The sequence below is a fragment of the Zonotrichia leucophrys genome, chromosome 12, assembly GCF_028769735.1.
Source record: "Zonotrichia leucophrys gambelii isolate GWCS_2022_RI chromosome 12, RI_Zleu_2.0, whole genome shotgun sequence".
In the NCBI taxonomy this organism is placed as follows: Eukaryota; Metazoa; Chordata; class Aves; order Passeriformes; family Passerellidae; genus Zonotrichia; species Zonotrichia leucophrys.
Window position 1 is genome coordinate 14,636,660 of NC_088182.1, and position 15,266 is coordinate 14,651,925.

General features: G+C 47.7%; 1 long non-coding RNA gene across 1 annotated transcript in view; it reads left to right on the top strand.

Annotated features, from left to right (window-relative positions):
- The window catches only part of LOC135453352 (uncharacterized), a 79,732-nt gene extending 71,366 nt beyond the window's left edge, over positions 1–8,366 (top strand). Inside the window, exon 3 of the long non-coding RNA XR_010441847.1 lies at positions 3,384–8,366. This is a non-coding gene — a long non-coding RNA (uncharacterized LOC135453352). The remainder of the gene's footprint in view (positions 1–3,383) is intronic.
- Positions 8,367–15,266: the final 6,900 nt, after the last annotated feature.

Genomic DNA, 15,266 nt, shown 5'->3' on the forward strand with positions numbered 1-15,266 from the left:
AAGGACCTTAGCCAGGCTGGGCATCCCCCAGCAGCAGCAGAGCTTGCCTGGGGCTGGGAGCTGCTGGAGAGCAGGGCAGGGAGCTGTGTGCTGGCAGGAGTGGCCATCAGTGGCCAGCTTTCCTATGGCCATCCTCTGGAGGCTCAGAAAAAGGGGCAGGGGGGACAGTCTAGAATTTGATGGGAGCAAACATTACATTTTACCAAACTGTTCCTTGGATTTCCTGCCCATGTGGGGTCAGAGGGATGTTGAAACTTCAAAAAATGTGAAGAAGTGTGCAGGTGAGCTGAATCAGAGGCCTCCTGTACACATGCAGTCAGCACCTGTGTGAGTGGGTACAGGACCTGAATCTGAGAATTGATTGTGTAATTTGTATTTCTGCACATAAGTAGATATTTCTATATTTGGCGTGAGGAGAAGAACTACAGTGTGAACACAAGAGAATCCCATATGGCTGATCTGAAAAGAAAATGTGGAATATTAAGTTGTTTTTAGTGTCTCTAGTGTTGTATTTGTACTCTGTCCTTTGGAAGAATAGAGGAAAGAATGCAGTACCTCTAATGCAAATCCCCCACACCAAACCCAAAACTAACTACAAAACCAAACAAAAACCCCCAACCAAACGAAATAAACACACATAAAGAATGAAACTCTTAGGTGTATGGACCAACCTGGAAGTTCTGAGACAGTGACAAAGCACTGAGGTGCCAGCTGAAGAGGCCGATAACTTTGACCCTCCTCTCTTCTCCCAAGTGAATCTTTCTGAAACACTGAAGACCTTTATAGCTGTAAATACTCGTGCCTCACAGTTGGCCTTGCATGCCACTGGAAGGAAAATACTGCAGCTTTTTAGTGGGTTTATCCACTTTGTGCTGGTTTCTCATGGAGAACGAAGGAATTTTTTCTAAACTTTGAAAGGTCAGTCTCCATGGCTGGCCAAGAATCCAGAGCTAAGTGATAAATGGGACATATTTCTGTCCTGTAGTGTTTTTTCCTAATGCAGTAAATAGTTTTGTGGAGTTTGACTTTAGTTTTTTGGGGGGTTTTCTGTTTGTTTTTAAGGACCAAAGTGCTCAAATCCAAATTTGGGAACAGGTTTAGCCGAGAAGTGATGTCAATGGTTGGTGGAAATATCAGCAAGAAGAAACTGGTGTATTGGTCCTTGTTTTCAAAGTGATTTAATTCTGCTGTTGGTTTTCTTACATTTGTGGCTTTATGGAACTCACTTTGCCTTTTGGACAGCAGAGGTGCCTTGGGTGGGAGAAGAACCAATGTCATTGGGTTGTAGAAGGGGCTGGAAGCTTTAGAGAGGAAATGCAGCCTCCTGCATCCATAGGTTTAATTGTTTAGGCCTTTTCTGCCCTGAAAATACACCCCCCATTCCGACAGCAAGAGCAGAGAGTGGACTGGTGTACCCAGTGTGGGTAGAGAGTGGTGGACCCTGTAGCTGGGTTTCACTGTATGTCTTTAGCTCTGCTGAGGGGTTTGAGTTTTGTGGCACAAAGCTCTGGTAAGTGGAGGGCAGTAGGAAATGCTTGTGTGCATGGATCCAGCTGGAATCTGCTCAGCAGTGTCATCAGCACTGTGCTAATAATGCAGGGTGACATCCCTGGGGCTGGCAGGAGCTTGTTGGAATGGTGAGGGTGATGTTGGTATCTTGACTGCAGAGGAATCCTGCTTGTCTGCCCACTGTTCACAGCATAGGAAGGATCAATTCTGGAGATGCTCTGTAGGGATAGAGGGAAGTCAGATCTGGAGTGGCTTAAGATGAATTTTTTTTTTTTTTTTTAAGTCTCTTGAATGTCACATTGTGCATGCAAAGACTTATTGAGGAGGAGAGGTTATTAGAACACATTTCAGAAATAGTTGAAAATTGAGCATATTTGGATTTTAGTGACTAAATTCATAGAACCTGATGCCTCTTCAAGCTAGGATGCGAGAACACAGCCATTCCATTCACCCACCAGTGGGAGAGGTCCAGCTGCTCCTGGGTACCATCAGACTCCTGCCACAGAGGTGTCCTCTCCTTGGTGCCACACAGCTGCACCAGAGCTATGGTCAGGGTGGGTGCTGCTTCATGGCAGCAGGGCCAAAGCTGAAAAAAAAAAGCGCATAAGAGAGAAAAAGCAAAATAGATTTCTCCACAAAAGCGCTTTGTTTAACATAATCCTGGCTACCTTTTTGGGAGGAGGGTAACAGCATGATTTTGGGGCTGGGTGGGCTGGGGAGCAGGGACAATGCAGCTGCAGGGTGAAGCTCAGCCTCATTGTCCTCCCCTATCTGCAGTTCACCTTTTATTTCTCCTGAAATTCACTGAGAAGAGCCCTTGTTCCCTGTGATCCTCATGTCTCCCACTCAAGGGTTTGAAGAACACTCCTCCTCCTCTCCAGCAGCATGGGTGCTGCTGGACTGACCTCACTTGAAACCACTTCATTGCTCACCAAGGCTGTGCCTGCCCCTGGGGTCACCTGGCCCTCTCTTGAGCTCTGTTCTCCTGGGTGACTGTTCTTGGAAGGATTTGAGCTTGTTGTCTGAGACAAGTGCTGAGCTGAGTGAGTTGAACAGGCTGCTCCAGCTCATGTCAGACATGTCCTTCTGCTTTGTCTGTGAGGACACTGAGGGCTGCCTTACCACCATCAGCTCCTTTCTTCTTGTGTTTTTCTGCAGCCTTCATCTTCTGTGGCAGCTTGGGTTTAAACACCTGGTGCTGAAAGTCACATGGAAATGTGTTTTCCATCCAGTCAGTCAGCCTTATGGTGTTTAAATGTCCTCATAACATCTTCCATTAATGCTTCAGCCTGAGATAGTATCTGTAACTCAAATTTATTCCCAAAAAATTACTTGCTACTGATATTTTGGTCATCAACAGCCTTTTTGATTGAAAGCCTTATCAGTGTGGTAGCTCAGCTCCCTGGTACCTCCCTGCCCATGCTCTGTGGCCCACAGTGGGCTCAGCTCAACTCAGTGTGTTCCTACAACTCCAAGAGCTGGAGCAGAGCTCTCCTCTGCCACGCTGATCCAAGCACTTGGCAGAGGCACAGCCTGTTTCTAAAATTGTCTCCAAGATAGTTTTCCATAGATTTGCATCTCCCAGACAGCCTAGCTGGGTGGTATTTTATATGGTGTCATTGTTTGTTTAGCTAATGAGGTAGGGAAAAACAAAGGGCTGGGATCCTTGGTTCTATGAAACAGCTGTCAGCAAGTGGCCCCCAGAGAGTGGAGGAGCAGGGACTGAGCAGCCAGGGCACTGAACTGAGGCTCTGAGGGATGCTTTTGATTCCTGACTCAACACAGTCATGGATGAAATGCAAAAAAGGATGCCTCAGCCCAAAAACGTGGAGGGAGATGCTGGGAACTGGGTGCTTTTTGTGGTTTTCTCCCAGGGAGGAGCTGCTGCTGGAGACCAGCTTTTGTCTGCCTCTGCCCACCTGGAAAGAAGGCCACCCCTTCTGCAAACATTCCCACAGTTTTCCTTCTGGAAGAACTTGCCTGCAGAAGATGGATTCCCTCCCTCATGCCTTATGCCCTACCATGTAATCTGGGCCATTCCTTTAGTTTTTTTATCTGATGCTGAGGAGCCTGGAGGAAAGGCCCTGCCCAAAGGAGCTCTGCTGGAGAGCAGAAAGCACAAGGCAAACAATAAAACATCCTCCTGCAGCCCCCCTTTAGTTTGCCATTTTGACTTCAGATGCAAGCTGCCATCATTTCCACATGGATCAGCCACATGAAAAGCACCACTAAACAGTTCTCTGAGTTTCTCAACAAGAAACACAGCAGCTAAATATATTTAATCTGTGTGTATTGTTCATCTTGGCTTTAATTTCCTGTTCTCAAAAGGTTTAGGAATTTAAACCCATGAATCATTACTGAAGCTGTTAATGCTTGGAGGCTTTTTCAGAAATGGAGATAAAGGAGCTGATATTAATACCAGCTTAGCACAAATTCAGCCAGAACAACTCTGTGGGAACTTCCTGCCATCCCAGAGATACCTCTTGCTTTCTAACCATGACAAAAGCTGCTAAGAAGTGGGTAGATGGATGAAATCATTCTCCCCCAGGTAAACAGGATGCATCCATTCAAAAACATCTCTCTGGCAGGTTATGGGCTGCATCATGCCTATCTGGAGACCTCTAGAGCACTGTACTGTTCCTCTGTTTCTAAAATTGCAGAGTCTATTTCTAAAATCTCAGAGTGCAGTCATGAGATTTCTCTGGGGCTGGAGGTCATGCACTTCCTCAGGCTGAATAAAAGATGGGAAGAAATCTTTGCTCAGTTCCATTTCACTGGGTGCTAGGTGGCTGCTTTTATACCTGCAGGATCCTCCCAAACTCCTGACCTCAACAGGCTCCCAGGTATGTCAGAAACAAGGTCTGGCTGTGAGATGCTTCAGTAAAGGATGGTGGCTTCTACTCCTCTGCAGATGGAACAGGATTTGTTGGTAAATCAAGTTATTAATCTTCTTCCAAGAGTCTGGTTTGGCTGGAAGACCATGCCAGACTTCCTTTGAATCCTCTGGGATTGAACACTGAAGGTCAAAACAGGAAGTCCAGGAGAACTCACAGAAGGATCCTAACTAGTGATTGTAGTCAGAAGTGAAACAAAAACTATGTGGGGACTGTTTTTATATTTTTGTCTTGGCTTTAGTTCTAGAATGTTACAGAAATAGAAAATTACTGAGGTGGGAAGTGACTTCTGGAGGTCTTTTTGTCCAATCCCCTAGACACAGCAGGGCCAACTGCCTGGTTGATGATAATTATAAATGTGAATGTTCAGAGGAAACTGCCTCATTCTTGTTTGATTTGTACCTTTTGGTACATAAAAGCTTAGAAGCTACAAGGCAGCTGCAGGAAAATGTTTGGAAGGAACACAATTCATCCTCCTGAGAAGGGCTGCTCTAATGATTGCTCTTTTCAGGATGGAAGAGAAGTGGTCTGGTTTCTAGCATCTTCCTTCCTCCACTTCCCTCAGGACAGGGAGGCCCCTGGTGTAGAGGAGGCCGAACTGCTTTGTCTTGCTGCCTGCGCTGAGGGTGTGCTGTAGAGCTGGAAATTGTGCTGTGGCTGGAGCCCCTGCTGCCCAACAAGTGTATGGGGGAAGGAGGCATGGGGATAAGGGGCAGGAAGGCAGAGCAGTGTTGTGCTAGCTCAGGAATGTGCTGGCTTGGGAAGGGCCTGGATCTCCAGCCATGCTGTACCAAGTCATTCCATGTCCTGGTGGTGATGGAGCTGCAGCAGGTTTGTGCCAAGTGAAAGCACTGCCCTGTTTGGGAAGAACTGCACTATTTGCTTGTATATTGATGAAAGTAGAGGTGAACTCTAATGAGTAATGAGGAGATGCCTACAAATACATCCGTAGTTTACATTTTTCTCTTCTAAAACTCTGTCTTTTAAGTGTTGGAGACCTGCAAAGCAAAATGCTAAGAAATGCATCCCCTGTGAGCTGCAGCTCCCACTACCAGAAATGGTGGCTGAGTCTCTGAGTACCTCAGGGTGTTCCTTGTGGTCCTTTCAGCAGAGCACCGTGAGCACATTCTGGGAAGTTTGGATTGCCCCCAGATTCCCAGCAGAGCCCTGTGACCTGCTTGCTTCTCATGAAGGAAAAGTCTCTGTTGCCTCCTTACCTCTGTTTTCCATCATGGGGGAGCTTGAGTCTCTGAGACTGCAGCCCATGGCTGTATCTCTTCCTTTCACAGAGTGCTCTGGAGCCACTCCTGCCCCTGGAACAAGTGCACTCAGAGCCAGAAAGCATCAGGCTCAGTCAGAGCCTCTGGGGCTGTCTCTCCATCTGTTTGTTTAATGACGCGCAGCAGCCTCATCTCCGACTTCGCCCCTCAGGACAATAATCCACTCTGATGTGCAGGCCAGCCAGCTATTCTTCCCAGACCAGACTGTGATTGGGGCAGTGTAGGCCAGAGAAGGCTTAAAAGTCGTTTTATGAATAGCTTTATGGCTCTCAGTTGCTCTGAGATCTGCAGGACATGCAGAATGCTTGCTGGAGTTTGCCTGCTTGTTTTGCGCTGAAGGAAGGGATGTGCCTCAAAATCCAGATATGCTGATTCCTGACATCACTGAGTGAGAGTGGCAAAGCTTAGGGAAGAGAGACTTCAGTGAAATGCTGGTTTCAAAATCCTCAGGTTTTTTTAATTGCTTGGCTTCCATGGTCTTTGGTGTGAGAAAGTGGAATGGCTTCTTTCTATACAGACGATAAGGTGTCAGAAGGGAAGAGTGGCAGGGGCCCTAATCCTGACCATAACCCCTTAGGAATGCCCAAGTGGTAGTGAAATATCCCCAAGAAAGGAAACACATCCAGGAATAGTCTTTGGGTTTAATGCCCTATTAAATAAGGGGAAACATACCCTAGGGATCAAAAACCAAAATATTTGTCTTTCCCATAGTCCATTACTAGGTCTTCCCTTTTGTTTTGGAGGTGGAGATTGTGTGCAGTAATTCCAGCATGTTGTGTCTCAGATTGTGTCTCTCAGGCAGAACCAAGAGGTTACCCAGCTACTCTGGTTCTGTTCAACCATAAGGTGATATGATCTTAAGGTATTCTGTAAGCTCCATGTGCTCTTGGCTCACCATGGGACCAGGAGAAGATGTTTCTGGGGCCCTAGAGAAAGAGGTCTGGGAATGGCAGGGGCAGCTACTCCACCCGCTCTGCCATTGAGAAACACACCAGCCAAATATCCCCAGCTGAACATCTGCAGTGGCTGGCAAAGGCAGTGCCAGGCTGGATGAAATGCAAGTCCAGAATTACAGAGACAGATGGAGCAGGGTAAGAGGGAGGCATGGGTCAGAGGAAAGCAGCAGCTGAAGCGTGCAGGCAGCTCTCTCTGGGGCCAAGGAGCAGGAGCAATTTCCTTCTGGAGCCAGCCATCACCCAGCGTGGTACTGAGCACAGGGGGCACTGTCCACGTGAAGTCACCAGCAGGGCATGAGCAAAAGCCCTAATGAGGAACAGAACAGGGTTATCACTCACCCAGGAGCTGCAGCTCTGCCAAAAGAGCCATAGATGAAGAACACAGATGGGAGCATGTGTCTGCACCCACCCACCTGTGTAAGTGCGGGATGTGTGCCCAGGGCACGCTGCCCTGCTTGGGTCTCCTGTCCTGAGGGCTTCAGAATGGACCTCTCCACTTGCTTGAGCCTGTGTTCAGTCAAGAAGCTTGATTTCAGTGAAACAAGGTCAAACCCTCCTAAAGCCAAGAGTTGAAAGCAATTTTGAATGCTTGAGTTGTTTCCACTGAGTGGGAGCTGGGAGCTTGAACATTTTAAGATGCTTCCACTTAAGGCATCATTAATTGATGGTGAAAGTCAGGGTGACTGAAGTCTGTCCCCATTATACATTTGTGAAAGAGCCTCACAGCTCTGGAGGAAGCAGGACAATTCTTGCTTGCAGTGCCTTTGGAGTGGGAAGGGCCATGGATGGGTGGGCGCCTTTCCATTTCCATAGCACAGCATCTCACGGAGTTTATTCACTGCAATCAGCTTTTCAAATTCCTCCATTTACATCCTGATAATAGCAGACCAAGGCGGTTTTCTCCATTATAAAACTCTCCCTCTGCTCCGCCTTATTCAGAGGTGTTCAGGAAATCTGGCTCTTTCCCCTCCTCTTCCCTGCTCCCCCAAAGCGCTTTTCTTTCTCCAAAAGCAGCATGTTGCATCTTTCCCTCGCCCTGGCAGATGGATTTGTACGATTGTGCGTGCTCAGGGTTATTGCTGCTACCTGCTATTAGAGCAGGAAGAGCCCCGGCGTGCAGGAGAGAACAAAGCCCGAGGATTCCCGAGCTCTCCATTGATGCAGAAGGCACCGGGCGGGACGTGAAAGAGATAACAGAGAGGCAGCGAGATCCTCCTCCAGCGCTCCCCCTCCCTCGCCCTCCGATTCAAGGAGCCGAGGCTGGTTTGTGAATGAGGAGCCGGAGCTCGTTCAGACGGAACAAATACCAATAAAGGAGCACAATAGCGGCTGCTCCCGAGCCGCAGCCGGCAAGGAAAAGGTAGCAGCTCTCAAGAGGGGGCTTATTTCCCGAGGAGTCATTGGTGCGTGGCAGATGGAAGGAACTAATAAAATATTATGGACTTGCAGAGCTTTGATCTTCCTGCGTTTTTTCATTTTCCCCCTTCTTCCCAAGGGTACAGGCTGAGTTATCGAAATGAATAGGGTGGAAATCTCATTTGGAAAAGGCTGCCCTGGCAGCATGGCTTGTGGAGGGAATGTCAGCAGCCTGCTCCAGCACCATGCTTTGGTGTGGGCTGGATTTTTACAGCAGCACGTTTTCATCACTTTTGAAGCACCTGTACCCTTTCCCATTCTGTTCCCATGGCATCTTTCTGCCTGCTTGCAGGTCAGCTGGAGCAGGAGTGAGATAGGAACGGCCATTTTGCAGCTTTGTGCTCATTTGCAGGTTCTGGTCTATGTGCAAGAAAGAGTAAATGCATTTTTGGGGTCAATGTGCTTGCCTGTTTCTGTTCCAAATGCTGCAGCTCACAGAGACCCAGCAGCCCTGAGCTGGGGCCTTCAGCAGCCAACAGCTTTTAATCTAATTTTCTTACTGTGACTAATCTTTAGGGTGAATAGGTTTGAGTTTTGTCTCTGTGGCTGTGAAGCAGAGAAATTTGTTTTCTTTCTGGAGAAGTCACTGTGGTAAGAGCCCAAGCCCTGGGGCTTGAATGGAGAGCATGAGTATTGGCAGTGTGCAGAGTCTGTTCCCTGGACAGAGACCCCTCCTTGATTCCAGGCAGTCCCTGCTGTTGTGTCAGTCTGGCTGTCTGCACAAATGGCTTAGCAAGTCACTGAGGGTTTTATTCCTGCATGGGATTAAACTGGGATCATTTTTGTCTCTCCCCTTAAGAAAGGGTGTTTATGAGTGGCTTTCCTTGAGTTATCTGGTCTGACTGTTCAGAATTGCTTCTTTCCTGAGCCCCTGCCATGATCCTTTCACTGTCACTTGCCTCCTCTGTCCCTGCTCCACCTGGCCGTGGCAGCTCTGCCACACAGGGTCAGTGCACACCTTGTTCCTGATGGGTCTCCCAGGCTTGGCAGCACTGTCCCCTTCTGGTCCCTCCTGCCAGCTGGGGTACAGACCCCCTTCCACGGTGAAACCATGACTTCCCCATTGCTCCCTCCTCGTGGTTTTGCCTGTTCCAGCCTATGGAAATGGGTGCTCTGTCTCTGAAATGATGGAGTTAACAACACTGTGAGGGTCCTGCATCACTAAACCCTGGAGTTTACTCCAGAGAAAAGTCTGAATTGGTGTTGAGGGCATCATTGTCCCTTGTGTGAGAAGGTGTTGGCATATCTCCTTCTTTTAATTCCTGGAACAGAGGTGGGGAGGCGAGGGCTCTGCTGCATGTACAGGGAAAAACTCAACACCCTTGTTTCAGCTTTTATTATGAGGCTTTTCTGTTCCAGATACTGTATTTTGCTTTTTTTGTCCATGCATTTATTACATTCCTTGGCTGGTCCCACGGGCACTTAAATCACAATAGCTGGGGGCCTCTGGATTAGGATGCAACAGTAAATCTGCAGATGTACAACCATGCACTAATTTCCAGCTGTGCTACAGATCTTGCTTGCTTGGCTTAGTTTTAGCAGAAAGCCCATGGTTCCTGCTTGTTTTCTAATGGGTTATTCCCTTGGCTGAGCAGGGTGGAGGGAAGGAGGGACTCTGCCCCTAGGTGGGTGCAGGAGTATGTCCATGGCCAGGAGGAGACAGATACTAAAGGATGCAGGGGATACCCTGGGCAGGGAGATGCTTGTGGGAGTCAGGACTGGTTTGTCTTTTTTTGTACTGTTTAACACTGAAAAACCTGATAAATTATGTGTTAAAATGGCTTCTCTGTCCTTTAAGAGCAAACTAGGGAGCAAGGCCTTTACAGATTGAATGCTTGAAATAATATCTTGAGGGTTTTATTTTTTTTTCAAACTTGGTTTGCCAAAAACTCTTACTAAGACTTTTTGCACTGATCTTGGACAAGAAAACATTGCAAAATACCACATTCTCCTTAGATGATAACATTGTTTCCTGCACTGCTCTAATACCAGCCTATTGCCTCAATTCCTGGGATTGCTTTACTCAAATGTTTGTGTTCTCCACTGGACTGGACTTTGACACTTCCTTCTGCTTTTGGGGGCCTGGCTGAAACTGCTCCATGGCTGGAAGCAGCACAGCTCAATGATCACTTGCTCCTCTGGACCCAAATCCACGTTCCCAGCCGATAATCCTGACAAGATCCCACCCCTTCACCCCCAGAGAGCGAGCTGGCATATGTAACTCCAACCAACTGGATTTATAATTGCCACATGGAAGTGATGATAAGTGCCAAAGCTGCATCCCTCAGCTGTCCCCCAGGAGCATCACTGAGCTCAGGAGTTCAGCTCCTCACAGATAACACAGTACCTTCTGCAGACAGATGGGCTTTGATTTCAGAGCACCCTGGTGTGAGACTGGTGGCTCTGGTTGTGTTTGGAGCAGATAAACCAGCCTGGAATCCTGTGTGAGCTGTTACCCCATTCCCCAAACATACCTGACACTACAATGTTCATTTTAGACCAACATGATCCAAAATCCACCAGGCAAGCTGTGGTGGGCTCTGTGGGGAGGGTATTTTGCACGAAAACAAAGCTGGTGGCAGACAGAAGGTTGGTGAGGCTCCCTGGGTGTGCTGTGGTGACCCTGTCATCCCTGGTGGCCCGTGGCCACTGTCCCCATGTGGTGCCATGGAGCTCAGCCTGGCTTTCCTAGCCCTGTGTGATGCAGTAAACCAACATCTCTCAGCAGAGTGGGCAATGGCAGGACCAAAACTGCCCCAATTCCCAGCTCCTGTGTCTCTGCAGGGGCTGGGAGGGTTTGCTCCTCACAGGTTTCTGTCATATGGAGCACAGCACTCCATGTGCTGTTTACTGCCTCGGCTGCTCCAGAAATATTTCTCAGGGGGAAAGCTCTTGGCCAGGGCGAGGTTGAATTTTCCAGACTCTGTTCCCACTGGGGTTTAATTGCTTGCAACCTTTACTGTGTTTTTTTTCTTTCTCTCCTTAAGCCCAGGCCTCTGTAACCTTAATTAGCAGGCTGTGGACATAACCTTGTTTGATGCATGATGGTTTTGATGGGCAAATGTAAGCAATGAGGGTGGTGAGTAGAGATGCTCAGGGACAGTGGCTTTGGTTTGTGGAAAAAAGTGAAGATTTAGTGTCTTTTTTCCCCTCTTTCTTTTTCCTGAACCTGGATACAAACTCAAATGTTCTCACCTCAAAACCCCACACAGCAAAACAAGAATTTGTAGATCCCACCTCCCATCCTCACTTCAAATAAAAACCTTAACCTGTATTTAAACAGAGATTCTTACAAATACCCCAGAGTATTCCTTGTGACTTATTATTTTTAAAATGTCAAAATAGGAATTTCAAAGCTTTCCCCCCCCCCCCCTCGTTCAGTGTTTAACAAAAATATTCTGGTGTGTTTGTTGAATTGTGAGTTTGTTAAAATAGGAGATTTCTTTGCATATCTGTTCTTGCTGGCATGTCCCCAGCAGGTTGTGAGGACAGTTCAGTGCAGGGGCTCCCAGTGTGACCCTGGACTGCACAAAGGCTGGCCAGGTTCCTGTGTCCACTCAGACATGGTCTCTCCACTGCTCCAAACTCCCTGGAACAACTGAGAGAAGCTCCAGAGCTGCCTCCTCCTGTCTGTGTCCTGTGCAGCTGAGCCCATCCCAGGGATGTCACTGGCTCCTGCTGGACGGTGGCAGATGGCTCTCCCCAGGATTTAGCTGCCACTCAGCTGGGATTAGCACCAAATTCCCATCTCAGAGGGAGAAGAGCAAAAAGCACCAGTGTCCTCCTAGCTGGACTGGCAGGATCCAGCCTTGCTCTCTGCATAACCCCTGCCTTTGCCTTCTGATGGGACCAGGGCAGAAAGGATTAGAGACATTCCTGTAACTGCTCCAAAATCACAGATGTTCCCAGCAGTGGGAATATCCTCTGCCCTGTGTAGGAGCAACATTAAGTACAAGCTCAGCTCTGTGGTGGTTGTACCTCCAGTCTGTAACTTCCTCAAGGAAATGGAGATGGCGATGGTGGCACCTTAGGAGACACCCAAGTATGTTTGGGTCTAAAATGAGAAATATTAGAAGGGTGACATGTGCTTTCTATAATCTAAGGATACATTGATGAAGATGCATTACACTGGTATTTATACCTACCCTTTTCACCACAGTGGTTTCAGGGTGGTTTCACCATCATAGACCCAAACAATTGTAAGGGTCTGAAATGCCTGTGGAAAGCAATTTTGTGCCATCAACTGCTATATACTATATTTTGGCTGAGGTCAGGAGCCTGGTTTTCTGTTGTTGGTCCCTCTCATCTTTTAATCAGAGCCATCCAGTGAAGAAGTACAACATTATGCTTATTTCAGAATAATTGACTGTGATTAAGTAGATGTTGCCTCTCAGTGGAAGGTAGCAATCTACATCTGTGTGACAAGGTCCCCATCCTCCTCTTAAAGAGTCTCCAGCTGAGGTTTGTGTTTGTGTCAGCCCTGACACCAGAACCTGATCCATCCCTGAAGGGGGTTCCTGATAGCTCTGACAGTTCCAGAGCCAATTCCAGGAGATGCTGCAGCACATATAGAAAAGTCTCTGCTCTAAACCCCCTTCCACACAGAAAGAATGGTCTTTATTTGCCACAAGGAGCTGCTGTGAGAGTGGATTAGTTAATGTTTCAACAATGTTTGGAAGTATTTATAGCATCAAACTAATCTTTATATCACTCAGTAAATAGTTGTTATTTCTTTATGGCAGGCTGCATATATGGGCTGTTATGGTGATGCAGCCAAAGGTGTTTTTGATAATTTTTTTTTCCATTAGAAATCAGGCAAATTCATTTCTTGGATGCTTTTGAAATTTCTGCAATCAAATCAGGAGGGGAGATAGGATGGAAAATATGAAATGGAGTTTCTCACCCTGTTTCTAAGAAAACAATTGGTGAACAGGAGCAAAGTGAGGCATCAAGGGGGAGTGGAATTGCTGCAGTCAGGAGGTGCACAGGTTCCAGCTCTGTTCACTCTTCTCTATTTCAGTCACACCTTGGTAGCCAGAGCCATGAGGGTGAATTTTAGATGCTGCAGCTGATCTCTTCCTCCTGGCAGCAGTGAACTGTTCCATCCTCTCCTGCTCCCAGCTGTGTCTCCATCTCCTCCCTGGCACAGGCCCTGGTGCTTGGCAGACTTTGTGCTGGGAAGGTGCACCTTGATCAGCTGCCAGATTCAGGTTTGCTGTATGTGGGGAGGTGCTTCAGTGCAGGCTCTGCTGAGCACCAGAGCTGTGGCAAAGAGGATAAATCGGGGGAACATGAGAGAGGGGACCAGCTCCTTTTGGCACCCTTTGGAATGGTTCACTCTCTATCCATCATTTATACTAAGACCAAAGATTTTTGATGCTTATGCACCTTTTCACTTGAGGGAAAAAGTTGTTTTAGGGCAGTGAAAGCTGAAAAAGTGCAACATGAAAAGTCGATGCGCTCACCGCCAACACCTTTGAGACCGCTCATGCAGAGAAAAAGCTTCTGCATAAGGCAAAAAGTTTTGCCTTTGGATTTTGACCTTCACTCCAGGTGAGGTGGAAGAAATTCAGTTCCTTGCAGAGTCAATGATGAAAGTGAGCAGCAAAGGTGCAGTTTTGCTGAGATTGAAATCGACCAAGTGAGGAGCTGGGAAGTGGGTAAGGGGAGAGGTGGCTGTGTTTGTGTGGCAGGGCTGGCAGGGAGCTGCCCAGGGCTCTGCAGGAGCACAGCCTCGTGGCTCAGGGCTGCTTGGCTCTAACTCTGCTGATGAGCTCTGTCAATATCCCATTCCTGTGGTTTCAGCAGTTTGCCATCCCTGTTCATGCAGAGGGTGCTGGATGCTGGCAGGGCCATCTGTCCAACTGCCTGAGGAGCTGGGGCAGAGGGTAAAACCTGGTGTTGCTGGGAGCCTGCAGGAGCAGAAAAGACAAAGGGAAGCTTGATGATGGGGTCAGAGCTGTTTACTTAACTTGAACCATAGGCTTAACACCCCAAGTCCACAGTTCCAAAAGCTCCAAGAATAACTATCAGGCACCAAAGGTGCTATTTCATAGTTAATAATTGTTTAAATTGTTATAATTGTTTAAATTTGCATACACATATACACTGCTCACAGCTGGGAGATATCCAGCCCTCCTGGGCTGTCAGAGAGGCTCTACTCCTTCACTTGCAGAACAAACCTGTGGCTCCCTTGGAACAATCAGACCTTGTCCTGCCAGCTGTTGCCTGTCCTGTGTGGAGCAGACCCTTTCACCTTGCACAAGGACTGTCACAGGTCACTTCAAGGAGCCAGGGTTGTTGTCTGCATGGGGACATCTGCCACAAATGCAGTGCAGGTGGGAACCTGAATGAAAACAGATGAGCCTTGACAGAGAAATGAGGTGTCACAGGATGTCCCCGAGCTGGCAAAGGTCAGTCTCTCTCTGCTGTGTCCTGTTGTTGTTTGATCCTGTGATGGAGAGGAGGGACACAGCATAAGTTCAAAATGCAGGACACGATAGAGCTCTTGGCTGTCCTGAAATTGGGAGAAACTCCTCTGACACTCGAATGAACCCAAGAAATTTGTCAATAAAGCCCCCATCTGGCTTGGAGAGCAGATTAGGAGCATCTGCTGAGAGTCCTAATTATCCCCTTTTCCCTGCCAAACTTTCTGTGGTTGTCAGCTCAACACAGGTTTGTCATGTAAGGCTTGAAGTCTGTGTGTGCTGATGCTGCTCTGAATGAGAGATGAGGACATAGTTATTTTTTTGTTCTCCACAATGTTCTCCACAGTTGTATTCTTGTTCTCCCCAATGGACAGCCTGTGAATCCAAATATGCTTTAGCCACCAAGATGAAAGGCAATGGATTCAGGGGACTTTGGGGAGGACCTGTGTTTCTCCCTGGTGCTGAGCAGGCTGGAGATGAGCAGGCTGAGATTTGGGTTGGGGCTGTTTTGCTTGGTTGTCTACATCAGAAGAAAGCATTGTTGTGTTCAGGTTTAGGTGGCTCTCCCTGAGTTTTGGTGGAAAGAAGTCAGGCAAACTACAATCTGGGGCTTCCTGATCGAGGCTCTGGTTAGGGAACTGTGACCCTGAGATTGCTGCTCTCTTCTGCCCCAGGAGAAAGAGGCTTTCTCTTTCATTAGTAAGGTGCTTACTTGATCCTACAGAGGATCAAATAATACAAAATCCCACAATGCAGGTACTGTACTGCTTTTTTCTCAGGTAC